This window comes from Macaca thibetana, chromosome 17, assembly GCF_024542745.1.
Source record: "Macaca thibetana thibetana isolate TM-01 chromosome 17, ASM2454274v1, whole genome shotgun sequence".
Classification (NCBI taxonomy): Eukaryota; Metazoa; Chordata; class Mammalia; order Primates; family Cercopithecidae; genus Macaca; species Macaca thibetana.
In genome coordinates this window covers 3901263-3913033 of record NC_065594.1, presented here as the reverse complement: position 1 = coordinate 3913033, position 11771 = coordinate 3901263, and the positions used below count along the sequence as shown (strand labels likewise).

Sequence of the window (11771 nt, the reverse complement as noted above, 5' to 3'; positions counted from 1 at the left end):
ACTGCTCTGCACCTCTTGTGCTGCTCCTTGTTCCTCATTCTGTTTGGCAAGAGCAGCCCCCAACCCCCGCACTTGGTCCCAGAGCTATGCCTTCCCCCTCTTCTTCCTCCTCGGCGGAATGGCTGTCTGGAGCCCGTGGCTCGTTCCATCAGCGAGTCATTTTCATGGACAGGAGCTGCAGAAGATAGGCCTGAGGGCCACTGGGGGAGGGGCAGTGAGGTGGGCATACCTGGCGGTGGGCAGGGAGCTGGCGGCCAAAGGTTTCCAGGGCTCTGCCAGGTGACTCACGGCAGACTCACCTCTGCCTTCCTCAGCTGTCCCAGGCCTGCTGCCTCCTCCAGTGTTCCCTTCCCTTTGTATTAAACACAGCTTCAGTCCACACTCTAGATTGTTCTTTTTTTTCTTGATCTCTCTCTCTCTCTCTCTCTCCCCCCCTCCCGCCCCACCTTCGCCTGCTCTCCTGCTCCCTACCTCTTATCTGAAGTCACCACCACCAAGGCCGTCCACCTGGAGAGCTGCGGAGGGCCTGGGGGCACCGCCCTCTTTCATGGTGGCCAATGATGAAGGCACTAGGAGCTGCCCGCTTGCATCTTTGAGGGGCCTTTCCTCTGACCAGAGGCTGGCCCTAAACATGTCACTCAGTAGAAGGGTAATACTCTGCACAGGACTCAGCCTCAGGGCCACCAGGCAACCGGCACAGGCCCTTGCAACGTGCCGGCACAGGCCAGGCACTGACAGAAGTGGCTACAGTGCCAGAGGCCAGCTAAGGGCCAGCAGGAAGGTCACACTCAGCCGAGGGGACACTGGACGGGAGGCCTTGTGCACAAGCTGGCCTTCAGACTGCATCCTAGAGGAAAGGGGGCTCCACACGGAAGGAAGGAGGGGTGCAGGATGGGGGAGGCTGGTCCACAACGACAAAACTGTGACAAGCCCAGGCAATGCCACAGCACCCTCCTCCCAGAGAGGGGCTTGTGTTTATCGCCAAGTGAGGGCGTCCTCTCCCTCTACACCATCGACGTGGCTTCCCTGCGCTTTTAAGAGTGAAATCCCACAACAGCAGCCCTTGTCAGAAGCTGGCACATGAATGCAAGGGCAGCAGGAGCTGGGGCTGCGTGTCCCGGTGCTCTCCCAGCTCCACCACGTGTAGGCTGGCCTCGCTGCAACTCAGTTCCCCAGCTATTAAACGGGACCGTGGCCATGCAGGCCCCTGAGATGACTGTGGTGACCAAATCGGCTGGCACCTCCCAGACTTAGTGCCCAGTCAACCACACCTGCGACTGTGATGAGTTAGTACTTGGGCCTGCCTGGCCTGGCCTCTGTTCGCTCCTCTGCCCCACCTCGTGCCCTGAGCCTCCCAGTTTGCTGAGCTGCTTTTCCAGTTCTTTCGCACATCACATTAGATGGAATGGGGACATGCTGGAAACCTTTGTCTCGTAGCTGTCTGAAACCGTTGCTCATTTATACTGTGTACAGACTTTTTTCTATCACATTTGCAATCTCAAGAAGCCTCATGTTATGAAATGCTTGAGGTGCCACAAAGGCCCTGTGTGTTTACCTACTGATGAGTTAGTTGATCTCATGAACACTCAAGAGTGACAACTTGTGAACACTGGGAATAAGAAAACTTTTAATACAAAAAACGACTAATGAACACTGACATTTAAACTTACCCTCTATACCCTCCCGGTTATGCTTTAACATGTCAATTATTCATCTCTCACCTAATAATAGAATTATGGTGGTTACTCACAAAGCGGCTGTCCTGCCTCTGCAGCTCACACTGGACACTGCAGGAACAGAGCAGGCACCTCCGGCGGCTCACAGCCCAGCCGGTCTGACCCTGGCCTTTTCAGGGGATGTCTCCTATCCAGAAGCCTGGGGCCAAACAGGGTAATTGTGTAGCAGAACAGGTGATGATTAAGCAAGAAACAGTACGGTCTTTTAGAAGATCAGCTCTAAAGGTCAAGGGGGTGGACGTCTTTATTAAGAAGGGAAAAAAATGTCAGCTATGCTGCTGTGTGCAGAAAAAGGAATCCACTCCTCCATCGACAAAAATGCCCAGGCTGCATCGTGCTGAGCCTCAGATCTAGCTTTCAGGGTCGTGGCAAATCTAAAAGCACATGCATTCCTCGGGAAATGCCCCTCTACAGCTTGTGTGTTCTCTGACCCCTTTACATGACATGTACCAGCTGTTCTTCACATTCTTTGAAAGACACTTTCATGAACTCAGATGTCCCCCATCCCTCTCCCACCCTCCGTCCCCACACCTAAAATTCATGAGTTCATCCCTTCACCAGGGAGGAAAGCTGTATAATGGCCCTTTTTCACCAAGGATTCCATATTCCCCAACGCATCCTTAGAACTGTAGCTTCCATTCTCTCCCTGCATACACTCCATTTCTCCTACTTAAATATGAGCTCCTGTCCTGGGCTTACCCTTCTAGCCACCAGGTAAGCACTATATTCCTGAGCTGCTTCTGTGGTCTAAGAAGGAAGGCAACCCTCCAATCCGTTGAAGATCTCCAATTCTCGCCTCTAAGCATACAAATATCTTTTAGGAATGTGGCTTCAAAATCCATCCAGATTTAGTAAACATGGTAAAAATTTAAGAATTAAAACAGTTTTGAAATGTGAGCACAATAGCCAGGCTGCCAGAGAACAGAATTTATTTGCAATTAAATGCTGATGTGGTCTTCCAGCATCTGTTAACTTCTCCCCTAGACACTCAGAGAAAGCAGAGTTCGTCCAAATTAAGGACTCTCAGAAAAGTACTTACTCTGAGAAACTCTTAGATCTTTTAAAATGGAAAGCAATGCGGCAAAGATAACCTATATGTCATGAAAAAGTAGCCGTGTAAAAGGGAACATAGATTCATTTTCAGATGTGCATCAATGAATTCATTTGATTTATAGATTGTGATGATAATAGAAAAGCTAAAGTCAATAGGTTCACTTTAAGCTTTCGCTGCAAATCTGATAATGGGAAGGGTGTGTGGTTCAATGTGGGGGTCTCAGGTGGTTGGCATTTTGTTATCTGAGTGTGCTTTTGCGTCTTACTAGCAGCCTAATGTCACTGTAGACTCTCCCGCGGGTTTCAGGGATACTGTGACTGAACACAATTTGGATGATGAATCGTACGGAAAGTACATTTTCAGCCCTGTGTGTATGGAGCAGTCTCGGAATTGATTTAATTGACGCACTGTGCTGACCATTCCCCCGTCGTCTTGGGGCAGGGTCTGTTGCCCACAGCCGGCTCCAGGGCACCCGATGGAACTCCCAAGGAAGAAGCACCTTCATACGGGGGTGGTCCCAGCCTCCCTGAGTCCTGTCTGCACCCCTGAGAGGAGCCCCTCACCCCTGGATGGCCACGGAGCTAATTTTCCTAAATAACTAGAGAGCCGGGGAATAAAAAAATACACTGTGGTCCATCCAACCTGGATGAGAGAAATTTAACAGTAAATAAGTATAGTTACCACGTTAACTGTAAACACTGCCGTAAATGGTACCTGTTCAAAGTGCGCAGATAGGTGTTGGTACAAGGACTGGGATTTCACACTTAACTCTTCACAGACGGATGTCTGCAGAGTAGGATTTTGTGTATCTGCTTTTAAATTCATCTTTCTAATAATTCATCTTTCTTTATGTAATTTATAAAATGGCGGTTCATGATGCTTTGGAGATTTTTTAAAGCCGCGTCTCGCCAAAGACAGAGACATGCTACCCTAGGGAGGAACCTAAGTCCCTGAACAACCTTGAGGACACACCAAAGCCCAGGACTGCCCACCAGGAACTATGCAAGGAGACAAGAGTCAACTTCTATATTTAAAAGACAATAGTAGTAAGTACCATTTCTGTGTGTACGTGTATGCAGCAAGTGTACAAAACAATGCTGCGGGAGGAGGGCGAGCGTGGCTCAGAAGGAACTTCTGCGGTATTTGTTCCTGTTTAATGGATTCTGTATTTGCTGATGTATATTGTGTTTTTTTTCATGTCTCTAATATTGTATTAAACATGTGAATTAAATCAAGTACAGAACAAAAAGAAAGTATTTTAAAATCATTACTACAATGGATAATGGCTGACGTATAACGTAAAGACAAATACTTTTGCAAATATTTTGCATTAGTTTAAAAAATGGACTTTGTACAGTCCTAATACTCTGCTTCAATCTAAAATTGCTTGAAATGCATTATATCCAATAAAATCTGTATTCATTACTACTAATATAATATGAAAAGAACTGAATACATGATGAAGATTCTAATCTTAGTTCTGTTTCTTTTAAAATCCTAGGTTTTCTTAAGAACAAATTGTTATCATTAAAGCCTCTACGTGCTTCCAAAGAAAAAATTACGCATTACTTGATTTGTGGCACAGAAGCCTTAATTCAAGTTCCTCATGAAGACATGCACAGTACTCTTTCCTGTGTGCACTCCACTCATTATTTGAATTCTCAATCTTCTTACCACCTTCTCTTGTAAACCTGCTGTTATCTCATGGCTCAGTAATGAAATTGTTACTGGTGTCAGAGAAGCTGTGCTTAGTTTAGGATTTCTGTAATTGAAACATCAAAATGGCTTAATCCAACACCTTCTCTGAGTGATCTGGCCTAGGCACTCCCCTCTCAATAGGTGCATCTAAGCATCCATACACACACACACACACACACACACACACACACACACCCCTGCATTTAGACCAGCATGGGGAAAGTGCTACAGACAGAACCATCAAAAACCAGACAGATGGGATTTTGAATAAAAGGGCAAATGCTGTAGTTTGGAAGACTGAGCCAACAGCCACAGAGAACTGTCTGCCCATATACTCCTGGCCTGAGTTCACAGGAAGAATTAACAGAGGAAGAACAAATGAGGGTAATTTTCTCTGTTCACCCCCTACATTCAGAAAAATATTTCATTGAGCCACTTCTGAGGACATCAGAAGCGAAGGTTCCAATAGGGCCCAGTTCCCACCTGGGACAGCCGATGAATGTGATTTTACAACACTGTGTGTAACTGTGTATGGGAAAGACAGGCCTGGACGGGTCCTATGTCCGTGCCTGCCACGTAAGGACTGCAGAGGAGCAGCAGGTAGGAAACCTGTTTCCATCGGAGGGTACGGCCAGTGCCTGTGGTGACGGGGCGGGGGGAGGTCACACGAGCACTGGATGCTCTTCCCTCCTCAAGGAGCCGGACGAGGCTTGTGGCAGTCCTCTTCCATGAGACTCCAGGAACTGGTGAATTCGTGAAGCTCCTGCAGTCCAGTCAGTCCAATTGGGAGCGACAGGGAGTCTCAAAGACCAACACACTCACCCCTCTGACTACGCCTCAGGCCACTGAAGCCAATCTTGTGTTTCCCCAAGCCGAGTGCTTTCAGACTCCACCACCACCAGCTCCTCTACTCCTTCCCCCAGAGTGTGTCACTCTGTCCCCTCTCTACGGAACGCGGAGCTAGTGTGACATCTCCCTCCTACTCGAATTCGTTTGTCAGTGCTTCTGACTCTGACCACCACAAGAAGACACACTTTTTCATCTACCTCCTGCCTGCAAGCCCAACATAGAGACTGGTAGATATCTGTCATTCAACACATTCACCAACATGTTTTCTGAATCACGGGTATAGCGTTAGAGTGACCTATTGAATAGGTGCGTGGACACATACATGACAATTATCTTAGACCTATTCTTGTAAATGACCTCATGTGACAGAAGTCAAAAGCTATGACACTGCTTTTTTGAAGCCCATGCCTCAAACATGCACCGGACCCCACCTTTGCCACTGCACAGTGACCTCTGGTCACTCCCTCTCGGCCACGTAAGATGTTGACACGTGGTTCACAGTGCACCGTCCACCTCTGCTCCCACCCGCCCCCTGGGTGAGTTCAACGTCTATGTGAGGGACACTGTGGCCATGCAGTCTCCTCACCTCCCATGTCCCCTTTATCTCACCGTCCTTCCCACAGCCACACTCCGGCCTCATCTTCTGAAATCACTGTCTGAATCTCCGGGGCCAGTGCCGGAGCCTCTCCCCACAGATCACTCGCTCAACCCTCACCGCTGCTCCCTCCCCTCCCAGCCCCACCCAGTGCTGATTCTTTTTACTTCTTCAACTCATCAGGTTCTCTTTCTTCATTTCCCTCCATATCCACGGCCATTATTGAACATCCCTGCCAGTATACAAAACTCCTCACCCCTCCAGCTTCCCACCCAAGTCACTGGGATGAGTGTGGTGCCCTGGTGAGTCTGTGATGGGAAGCATCACCATCAGGACACAGGGGCACTCATGGGATTGACCCCAACAGACACAGCGGCCAGCCCAGCCACCCTCCCGCCTTTCCCTGGAGGCTTATTCTCCCCTCTCCATGACCACTCCTTAACGCAATCTCCACTCTCCTCAAACTTCCAGCCCCACTGAGCCCCACCCCGACCTCACCTCTCTCACACCCTCCTTCTCAGAAGAAGCAGGTGTTCCCAGACAGACTCTCCCTCCACCTCCACTCCTGCAACCTTCCCGTGAGACACATTATCCCCCTCATCCTGCCCTTAGCGCAGAGGCGTCGCCTCCTCTCATGCCACTCACCCGCTCACCCTCCACCTCAATAATGTGACACTGTTACATTCCCCGTGTCCTTGTATATGTGACTACTACTGCTCTACTCTAACCTTAAAATGTAATGTGGCTACGAGCCTGGGTGACATTACCTGGAGAGAGTAGGTGGTGAGAGTAGAAGAGGCCACTTGGCCAGCCTGGAAGAACTGTGTCAGATCATAATAGTAGTAGCCAAGGAGGACAGGGGGGGAGGGGAGTGGACAAGGGGGAAACACAGAGTGCAGCAGCCAAGAACTCAGAGCAGGGAGAGGCTGAAAAGCAGTGGTGCTATGTTACAGCAGCCTAGGAAACAAACACTGTCCAGTCCCAAATTCACACCTCTGACCCGGGGAATATTCCAAATTCACACCTCACCCGAGGCTCTTCCGAATTTACATTTCTCATCCAGGGCTCTCCCAAATTCATACCTCTCACCCAGGGCTCTCCTGAATTCAAACCTCTGGCCCAGAGCTCTCCAGAATTCACATCTCTAGCCCAGGGCTCTCCCGAATTCATGCCTCTGACCCAGAGCTCTCCCGAATTCACACTCTAACCCAAGGCTTTCCTGAATTCACTTTCTTGAACACAAGCCTTCTGCATGTCCTGTTGCCCTTCCCTGAGAATCCTTCTTGGGACCTCTTCCCCACCACTTCATAGACGGGATCACATTAGCAAACATCTTACGTTGTTGCTGTGTACTTGGTTTGTGGCCTGTCTTCCCCCTAGAGGGCAGGTTTGGGGACAACAAGGGCTGCATCTGCCCTGAAAGTCACTCCTTGCACGGTGTCTGGAAGGTTCCTCCCCACCAAGAGCTGCCTGGCTTAGACACCTCACCGCCCAGCACTGTCTTTCCCTGGGCTCCACACGCCTTCCATATTCTCCATCACTGGACTTTGTCACCTGCTGCTCCCTTTGAAACCTTTTCTGTCTTTGTATCAGCCTGTTAAACTCTTACTCATGCCTCAGCTGCCCCAAGACCTACGCTTCCTCAGTGAAAGCTTCCCAGCCCCCAGGCCAGGTCAGACCCTCTGTTGTTCTCTTTCAGGGCACAATGTCCTTCTCCTTTCTAGACCATCACAGCTGAAATTCTGTCTTTGATTTTGTGCTCGTTTCATCAATGTCTAACCCTCCCACTAGGTTCCTTACCTCACCGTCCTCGGTGTGAAATGCCACCTTTGTGTGGTTTTAATACGCATTTTGGTGATTACTAATGAGGGCAAGCACTATTTTTCATGTTTATAGGCCAGCTCGTTTTTGACTGTATTCTACTACACTGCCTGTCTTTCAGGCCTGGCAAGTTAAACTTAGCTTTGCTGCAGTTCAGGCATTTGGCCAGGAATATTCACAATAACAGAGCTGCTCTGCGTAAGTATCTACATGAGGGAAGTCTGCTATACAGAGTGAAAAAGATTTCTCATTCTTAAAAAAATGGAGTAACAGGAACCAGATTTACTCTCTCACTGACAATAAAAGCAACCTAAATATAAGAAACACCGGTTTGCAAACATTAGATGCCAGGCTATACTTGAGCGTAATCCCTGAGCGGTAGAAACAAATAGGCTGAAGGTTTGGCTTCCCCAGTTACTGACTGGAAGGGGTTTACAGGCTGCAGCTCAGGCAGGAAGAACCCAGCCTGAGCCTGGAGAGCTCCCTGACTCGAGCTGGAGTTGGGAGTCCCACAAGGTCAAGGTCTGTACAATTAAAACGACCACCTGCTGTTCAGGCAAAATAAAATGAGAGATAGACCGTGTGATGGGTTGGAAGATTTAATACTGTTAATATGCCAAATCTCATCAAATTGATCTAAATATTCTACACAATGCCAATCAATGTCCAAACAGGCTTTTTTTTTTTTTGTGGTTGAAAATGAGGATCTGTTTCTGAAACACATGGAAATGAAAAGTGAGTAAAATGACCAAAACAGCCTTGAAAAAAAATGGAGGACCTACAGCACCTGACTCTGAGACTTATAAAACCAGTTATCAAGATAACCAACATTAGGCCGAGTACAGTGGCTCATGCCTGTAATCCCAGCACTTTGGGAGGTCGAGGCAGGTGGATCACTTGAAGTCAGGAGTTCAAGACCAGCCTGGCCAACGTGGCAAAACCCCATCTCTACTAACAATACAAAAAGTTAGCCTGACATGGTGACATGGGTCTGTAATCCCAGCTACTTGGGAGGCTGAGGCTTAAGAACTGCTTGAACATGGAGGCAGAGGTTGCAGGGAGCCGAGACTCTGACACTTCACTCCAGCCTGGGGGACAGAGCAACACTCTATCTCAAAAAAAAAAAAAAAAAGTCAACGTTAGTGAAAAGATGGAAAATTGATCACAGAACACCAACGTAAAGCCAACTGATTTTTAACAAAATGCAAAGATAATTCAATGGAAAAGTATCATTTTTTCACCAAATGATGCTGGAACAGATGGATGTTCATGTGCAAAAAAAAAAAAAATGAACCTGAATCCATATCTCAGGCCACATATGAAAATTAACTGAAATTGGACCATAGACCTAAATGCAAAACCTAGGTATATAAAACTTCTGTAAGAACACATAGAAGAAAAACACTGTAACCCTGGATTAGGAAAGGATTTCATAAATACAACAAAAAATCACGATCCATAAAAGAAAACAACAGACAAATTGGATTTCATCAAAATTAAAAACTTCTCTTTTTCAAAAGACACTGTTAAGAAAATCAAACAATAAGCCACAGTCAGGGAGAAAACATTTGTAAATCATGTATCTGATAAAGATCTTTTATCCAGAACATGTTTATAAAACACTCTCAAATGCAATAATATGAAAACAACCTGACAAAGATGGACAAAAGATTTGGATAGACATTTCATGAAAGAAGACAAAGATGGAAAATAAGAACAAGAAAAAAGCTCAATGTCATTCGTCATTAAGAAAATGCAAATTAAAACTAATCCAAGACACCACTACATACCTTTAGAATGGCTAAAATGTTTTAAACTGATGATTCTAAGTGCTGTTGGGAATATAAAGTAACTGGAACATTCTAAGGTGGGAACATTCACTGCCGGTGGGCAAGTGGAATGGTGCAAAGACTTTGGAAAACAGTCTGGTAGTTTCTAGAAGAGTTAAACATATGTACCACATGACCATTTGTACATAGATACTACCCCAGGAGAAGAGAGTACATTTGTCCACACACACACCTGAAACTGAATTCCTGTAGCAGCTTTACTCATCATAGCCCACGACCAGAAACAATCCAGTGTTCATTCCCAAGTGGCTGGATACACAATGGAATACTACCAATATAGTTTGTCCCCTCCAAGACTCATGTTGAAATATGATCCCCAGTGGTGGAGGTGGGGCCTGGTGGGAGGTGCTTAATTCATAGAGGGTAGATCCTTCATGAGTGGCTTGGTGCCCTGTCAAGGCAATGAGTGAGCTCTCCTCTATTAGTTCAGAAGAGAGCTGGTTACTTATAGAGGCTGGCACCTCGTCCTCACTCCCTTGTTCCCTCTCTTGCCATGTGACACGCCTGCTCCCCCTTCACCTTCCACTATAATTAGAAGCTTCCTGAGGCCTCAACAGAAGCAGATGCTGGTCCGACACTTCACACACAACGTGCAGAAGCATGAGCCAAATAAACTTCTTTATAAACTACCCAGTCTCAGGTATTTCTCTATAGCAATACAAAATGGACCAATATAACTACTAAGCAATGAAAAGCCATGAACTAGTAATACACGGAATGACGTGGATAAATCTCAAATTATGCTGAATGAAGTAAAAAGATTTTATAACGTATGATTTCTTTTGTATAAAATTCTAGAAAATGCAAGTACCTTATAGTGATAGGAAGCATCAGTGTTTGCCTGGGAATGTGGGTACGGGGAGGGTTGGATTACAGGAGGCATGCGTGTTCTACTCTTGGTGGTGATGAATATGGACATGGTTTTGATTGTGGTGAGTATACACAGATGTACCACAGTGTACACTTTCAATATGTGCATTCTATGCCCGTTATACCTTAACAAATAAAGAAAAGATAAAAATGGAGACCATTTCTGCTCACAGTATTTTTAGTTGAAACTGATGGTTGTTTAAGCAGAAAAGCCATCATTCTCAAGAACCCAGGTATTTCCATCAATCATGACTGATCCTTACAAGAGTGGTTAGAAGCCCAAGACGAATACTCGTTATTCCATTATTCGCTGTTCTTAAGAGGAGTAGGGCACTGGGAACAGCAACGGGCTCTCTGAGTCACACTCTCCTGCTTACAAGCAGGACTTACAAGTTGGGAAAAGCAGCCCCTGCCTACAAGACGATCTGAGAGGGCAACTGTCAGCACAAGGATCCTTATAAGGAAGAGCGGAGCCTGAGAAAGAGACTGGCCATAAAAGCAGAGGTCAGAGGGAGGCGACTGCTGGCTCTGGAGATGGAGGAGGGGCCACAAGCCAAGGAACGCTGGCAGCCTCTTGTTAAATTATGTTTGGCCTAAAGCTGCCTCCTCACATACTTTAAGTCTGGCCTCAAGGCTTCTTGTGCATAGCTTCTTCTGCAGAGTCAACTGTAACCTCACTGATGCGTAAACATCCGATAAGCTACTCTTTTAACAAGTAGCCAAATCTCAGCCAATCAGCCAAGCACAGGCCGCCAACCATTAAACTTGTTCAGATAAGGCAAGAGCCCAGCTGTGACCAACCCAGCTGTTTCTGTACGCCACTTCGTTTTCTTACGTCGCTTTCTTTCCTCTGTCCATAAATATTATTTGACCATGTGACAGCCCCAGTTCAGTCACTCTGAACCTCTTCTCGTTCTGGAGGCTGTCTGATTTGCAAATCGTTTTTGGCCCAATTGAACTCTGAGAAATTGAATTTGCTGAAAGCCTTTCTTATCTGGCTTATCTGAATTTTTATGCCCTTCTCACCATTCTCTACACTTTTCAAAGAGTTAGAGCTTTTGTTCTCACTTGCAAACACTAGTGTTAAAACTCTAGAAGGTAGAAAGGCAAGGTGGTGGACTCTCCCTCATGGCCTCAGAAGGAAAGTAATCCTTGAGTCAGCCCAGTGAAGCCCACTTTGGACTCCTGACCCCCGAAATATGAGATAATAATCCCATTAGGTTCATGGTAACTTGTTACAGCAGCACGAGGAAACTAATCTGTAACCTACCCAAAACCCTTCATCTCCTCAGAGACTC

At 46.7% G+C, this 11771-nt stretch overlaps 1 protein-coding gene across 2 annotated transcripts in view; it reads right to left on the bottom strand.

Moving 5' to 3' along the window:
• The window catches only part of SPATA13 (spermatogenesis associated 13), a 322746-nt gene that overhangs the window by 296005 nt on the left and 14970 nt on the right, over positions 1 to 11771 (bottom strand). The window lies entirely within an intron of this gene.